The following is a 6,000-nucleotide window of genomic DNA, read 5'->3' on the forward strand; positions in this document are numbered from 1 at the left end:
GCTTGGCTTCTGGGCTCCTCTGCACCAGGGAGGTCTTTCAACCTCAGATACTGTTGGCTGTATAGCTGATGGGAAATCAGACTGTCATCTGTGTGTTTTGTTTTCTTTAAAGAAAATGTGTATTTTACAAGTTCGTTGTTGTTGTTGAGGAGGAGGAGGACATGTAGTGTGTTGTTGAGGAGGAGGAGGACGAAATGTGGTTTGCCGGCTTGTTATGGAGACCTTTGCTGAACGTGTACTCCTGAGCTGCACCAAAGGAGAGGCATTCTTTTCAGTTGTTTGCGGGCCTGCTGAACCATGCTCTCAGTGCTGTCTCACTGGGGATACGGTTACCGTTCTGGAAAGACACTTCAGCGCTACAGTCCATGCTATCAGTCAGTGTGCGTAGGTCTCCCGGTCTGCCCCAAAGCAGTTACGCGCTTGCCCAGCAGAAACTGCGACACCCTCCGTTAACTTGGCTCGTTGGTCTAGGGGTATGATTCTTGCTGAGGGTGTGAGAGGCCCTGGGTTCAACTCCAGGACGAGCCCACTTGGCCCCACTTTGTAGTCACCGAAGTGTTCGTTCGTTTGCTCTTGAAGGCTGGCTTCTGGGCTCCTCTGCACAAGGGAGGGCTATCGACCTCAGATACTGTTGGCTGTATAGCTGATGGGAAATCAGACTGTCATCTGTGTATTTTGTTTTCTTTAAAGAAAATGTGTTTTTTACAAGTTCGTTGTTGTTGTTGTTGTTGTTGAGGAGGAGGAGGAGGACATGTAGTGTGTTGTTGAGGAGGAGGAGGACGAAATGTGGTTTGCCGGCTTGTTATGGAGACCTTTGCTGAACGTGTACTCCTGAGCTGCACCAAAGGAGAGGCATTCTTTTCAGTTGTTTGCGGGCCTGCTGAACCATGCTCTCAGTGCTGTCTCACTGGGGATACGGTTACCGTTCTGGAAAGACACTTCAGCGCTACAGTCCATGCTATCAGTCAGTGAGCGTAGGTCTCCCGGTCTGCCCCAAAGCAGTTACGCGCTTGCCCAGCAGAAACTGCGACACCCTCCGTTAACTTGGCTCGTTGGTCTAGGGGTATGATTCTTGCTGAGGGTGTGAGAGGCCCTAGGTTCAACTCCAGGACGAGCCCACTTGGCCCCACTTTGTAGTCACCGAAGTGTTCGTTCGTTTGCTCTTGAAGGCTGGCTTCTGGGCTCCTCTGCACAAGGGAGGGCTATCGACCTCAGATACTGTTGGCTGTGTAGCTGATGGGAAATCAGACTGTCATCTGAGTGTTTTGTTTTCTTTAAAGAAAATGTGTATTTTACTAGTTCGTTGTTGTTGTTGAGGAGGAGGAGGACATGTAGTGTGTTGTTGAGGAGGAGGAGGACGAAATGTGGTTTGCCGGCTTGTTATGGAGACCTTTGCTGAACGTGTACTCCTGAGCTGCACCAAAGGAGAGGCATTCTTTTCAGTTGTTTGCGGGCCTGCTGAACCATGCTCTCAGTGCTGTCTCACTGGGGATTCGGTTACCGTTCTGGAAAGACACTTCAGCGCTACAGTCCATGCTATCAGTCAGTGAGCGTAGGTCTCCCGGTCTGCCCCAAAGCAGTTACGCGCTTGCCCAGCAGAAACTGCGACACCCTCCGTTAACTTGGCTCGTTGGTCTAGGGGTATGATTCTTGCTGAGGGTGTGAGAGGCCCTAGGTTCAACTCCAGGACGAGCCCACTTGGCCCCACTTTGTAGTCACCGAAGTGTTCGTTCGTTTGCTCTTGAAGGCTGGCTTCTGGGCTCCTCTGCACAAGGGAGGGCTATCGACCTCAGATACTGTTGGCTGTATAGCTGATGGGAAATCAGACTGTCATCTGTGTGTTTTGTTTTCTTTAAAGAAAATGTGTTTTTTACAAGTTCGTTGTTGTTGTTGTTGTTGTTGAGGAGGAGGAGGAGGACATTAAGTGTGTTGTTGAGGAGGAGGAGGACGAAATGTGGTTTGCCGGCTTGTTATGGAGTCCTTTGCTGAACGTGTACTCCTGAGCTGCACCAAAGGAGAGGCATTCTTTTCAGTTGTTTGCGGGCCTGCTGAACCATGCTCTCAGTGCTGTCTCACTGGGGATACGGTTACCGTTCTGGAAAGACACTTCAGCGCTACAGTCCATGCTATCAGTCAGTGTGCGTAGGTCTCCCGGTCTGCCCCAAAGCAGTTACGCGCTTGCCCAGCAGAAACTGCGACACCCTCCGTTAACTTGGCTCGTTGGTCTAGGGGTATGATTCTCGCTGAGGGTGTGAGAGGCCCTGGGTTCAACTCCAGGACGAGCCCACTTGGCCCCACTTTGTAGTCACCGAAGTGTTTGTTCGTTTGCTCTTGAAGGCTGGCTTCTGGGCTCCTCTGCACAAGGGAGGGCTATCGACCTCAGATACTGTTGGCTGTGTAGCTGATGGGAAATCAGACTGTCATCTGAGTGTTTTGTTTTCTTTAAAGAAAATGTGTATTTTACTAGTTCGTTGTTGTTGTTGAGGAGGAGGAGGACATGTAGTGTGTTGTTGAGGAGGAGGAGGACGAAATGTGGTTTGCCGGCTTGTTATGGAGACCTTTGCTGAACGTGTACTCCTGAGCTGCACCAAAGGAGAGGCATTCTTTTCAGTTGTTTGCGGGCCTGCTGAACCATGCTCTCAGTGCTGTCTCACTGGGGATACGGTTACCGTTCTGGAAAGACACTTCAGCGCTACAGTCCATGCTATCAGTCAGTGAGCGTAGGTCTCCCGGTCTGCCCCAAAGCAGTTACGCGCTTGCCCAGCAGAAACTGCGACACCCTCCGTTAACTTGGCTCGTTGGTCTAGGGGTATGATTCTCGCTTAGGGTGCGAGAGGTCCCGGGTTCAACTCCCGGACGAGCCCGCTTGGCACTGCTTTGCATTCTCTGAAGCATTCGTTTGTTCTCTCTCGATGCTTGGCTTCTGGGCTCCTCTGCACCAGGGAGGTCTTTCAACCTCAGATACTGTTGGCTGTATAGCTGATGGGAAATCAGACTGTCATCTGTGTGTTTTGTTTTCTTTAAAGAAAATGTGTATTTTACAAGTTCGTTGTTGTTGTTGAGGAGGAGGAGGACATGTAGTGTGTTGTTGAGGAGGAGGAGGACGAAATGTGGTTTGCCGGCTTGTTATGGAGACCTTTGCTGAACGTGTACTCCTGAGCTGCACCAAAGGAGAGGCATTCTTTTCAGTTGTTTGCGGGCCTGCTGAACCATGCTCTCAGTGCTGTCTCACTGGGGATACGGTTACCGTTCTGGAAAGACACTTCAGCGCTACAGTCCATGCTATCAGTCAGTGAGCGTAGGTCTCCCGGTCTGCCCCAAAGCAGTTACGCGCTTGCCCAGCAGAAACTGCGACACCCTCCGTTAACTTGGCTCGTTGGTCTAGGGGTATGATTCTTGCTGAGGGTGTGAGAGGCCCTAGGTTCAACTCCAGGACGAGCCCACTTGGCCCCACTTTGTAGTCACCGAAGTGTTCGTTCGTTTGCTCTTGAAGGCTGGCTTCTGGGCTCCTCTGCACAAGGGAGGTCTTTCAACCTCAGATACTGTTGGCTGTGTAGCTGATGGGAAATCAGACTGTCATCTGTGTGTTTTGTTTTCTTTAAAGAAAATGTGTATTTTACAAGTTCGTTGTTGTTGTTGAGGAGGAGGAGGACATGTAGTGTGTTGTTGAGGAGGAGGAGGACGAAATGTGGTTTGCCGGCTTGTTATGGAGACCTTTGCTGAACGTGTACTCCTGAGCTGCACCAAAGGAGAGGCATTCTTTTCAGTTGTTTGCGGGCCTGCTGAACCATGCTCTCAGTGCTGTCTCACTGGGGATACGGTTACCGTTCTGGAAAGATACGTCAGCGCTACAGTCCATGCTATCAGTCAGTGAGCGTAGGTCTCCCGGTCTGCCCCAAAGCAGTTACGCGCTTGCCCAGCAGAAACTGCGACACCCTCCGTTAACTTGGCTCGTTGGTCTAGGGGTATGATTCTCGCTTAGGGTGCGAGAGGTCCCGGGTTCAACTCCCGGACGAGCACGCTTGGCCCCGCTTTGCATTCTCTGAAGCATTCGTTTGTTCTCTCTCGATGCTTGGCTTCTGGGCTCCTCTGCACCAGGGAGGTCTTTCAACCTCAGATACTGTTGGCTGTGTAGCTGATGGGAAATCAGACTGTCATCTGTGTGTTTTGTTTTCTTTAAAGAAAATGTGTATTTTACAAGTTCGTTGTTGTTGTTGAGGAGGAGGAGGACATGTAGTGTGTTGTTGAGGAGGAGGAGGACGAAATGTGGTTTGCCGGCTTGTTATGGAGACCTTTGCTGAACGTGTACTCCTGAGCTGCACCAAAGGAGAGGCATTCTTTTCAGTTGTTTGCGGGCCTGCTGAACCATGCTCTCAGTGCTGTCTCACTGGGGATACGGTTACCGTTCTGGAAAGACACTTCAGCGCTACAGTCCATGCTATCAGTCAGTGAGCGTAGGTCTCCCGGTCTGCCCCAAAGCAGTTACGCGCTTGCCCAGCAGAAACTGCGACACCCTCCGTTAACTTGGCTCGTTGGTCTAGGGGTATGATTCTCGCTTAGGGTGCGAGAGGTCCCGGGTTCAACTCCCGGACGAGCCCGCTTGGCCCCGCTTTGCATTCTCTGAAGCACTCGTTTGTTCTCTCTCGATGCTTGGCTTCTGGGCTCCTCTGCACCAGGGAGGTCTTTCAACCTCAGATACTGTTGGCTGTGTAGCTGATGGGAAATCAGAATGTCATCTGTGTGTTTTGTTTTCTTTAAAGAAAATGTGTATTTTACAAGTTCGTTGTTGTTGTTGAGGAGGAGGAGGACATGTAGTGTGTTGTTGAGGAGGAGGAGGACGAAATGTGGTTTGCCGGCTTGTTATGGAGACCTTTGCTGAACGTGTACTCCTGAGCTGCACCAAAGGAGAGGCATTCTTTTCAGTTGTTTGTGGGCCTGCTGAACCATGCTCTCAGTGCTGTCTCACTGGGGATACGGTTACCGTTCTGGAAAGACACTTCAGCGCTACAGTCCATGCTATCAGTCAGTGTGCGTAGGTCTCCCGGTCTGCCCCAAAGCAGTTACGCGCTTGCCCAGCAGAAACTGCGACACCCTCTGTTAACTTGGCTCGTTGGTCTAGGGGTATGATTCTTGCTGAGGGTGTGAGAGGACCTGGGTTCAACTCCAGGACGAGCCCACTTGGCCCCACTTTGTAGTCACCGAAGTGTTCGTTCGTTTGCTCTTGAAGGCTGGCTTCTGGGCTCCTCTGCACAAGGGAGGGCTATCGACCTCAGATACTGTTGGCTGTATAGCTGATGGGAAATCAGACTGTCATCTGTGTTTTGTTTTCTTTAAAGAAAATGTGTTTTTTACAAGTTCGTTGTTGTTGTTGTTGTTGAGGAGGAGGAGGAGGACATGTAGTGTGTTGTTGAGGAGGAGGAGGACGAAATGTGGTTTGCCGGCTTGTTATGGAGACCTTTGCTGAACGTGTACTCCTGAGCTGCACCAAAGGAGAGGCATTCTTTTCAGTTGTTTGCGGGCCTGCTGAACCATGCTCTCAGTGCTGTCTCACTGGGGATACGGTTACCGTTCTGGAAAGACACTTCAGCGCTACAGTCCATGCTATCAGTCAGTGTGCGTAGGTCTCCCGGTCTGCCCCAAAGCAGTTACGCGCTTGCCCAGCAGAAACTGCGACACCCTCCGTTAACTTGGCTCGTTGGTCTAGGGGTATGATTCTCGCTGAGGGTGTGAGAGGCCCTGGGTTCAACTCCAGGACGAGCCCACTTGGCCCCACTTTGTAGTCACCGAAGTGTTCGTTCGTTTGCTCTTGAAGGCTGGCTTCTGGGCTCCTCTGCACAAGGGAGGGCTATCGACCTCAGATACTGTTGGCTGTATAGCTGATGGGAAATCAGACTGTCATCTGTGTGTTTTGTTTTCTTTAAAGAAAATGTGTATTTTACAAGTTCGTTGTTGTTGTTGAGGAGGAGGAGGACATGTAGTGTGTTGTTGAGGAGGAGGAGG

The 6,000-nt window shown here is 50.9% G+C and overlaps 2 non-coding genes across 2 annotated transcripts; both read left to right on the top strand.

Moving 5' to 3' along the window:
• The first annotated feature begins 2,792 nt into the window (after positions 1–2,792).
• On the top strand, positions 2,793–2,864 carry trnap-agg (transfer RNA proline (anticodon AGG)). The gene has a single exon. It is a non-coding gene; the product is annotated as a tRNA-Pro (tRNA).
• Positions 2,865–4,526: 1,662 nt separating this feature from the next.
• Positions 4,527–4,598, top strand: trnap-agg (transfer RNA proline (anticodon AGG)). Its single transcript has one exon. It is a non-coding gene; the product is annotated as a tRNA-Pro (tRNA).
• Positions 4,599–6,000: the final 1,402 nt, after the last annotated feature.

The sequence above is a fragment of the Amia ocellicauda genome, chromosome 2 (assembly GCF_036373705.1).
Source record: "Amia ocellicauda isolate fAmiCal2 chromosome 2, fAmiCal2.hap1, whole genome shotgun sequence".
Classification (NCBI taxonomy): domain Eukaryota; kingdom Metazoa; phylum Chordata; class Actinopteri; order Amiiformes; family Amiidae; genus Amia; species Amia ocellicauda.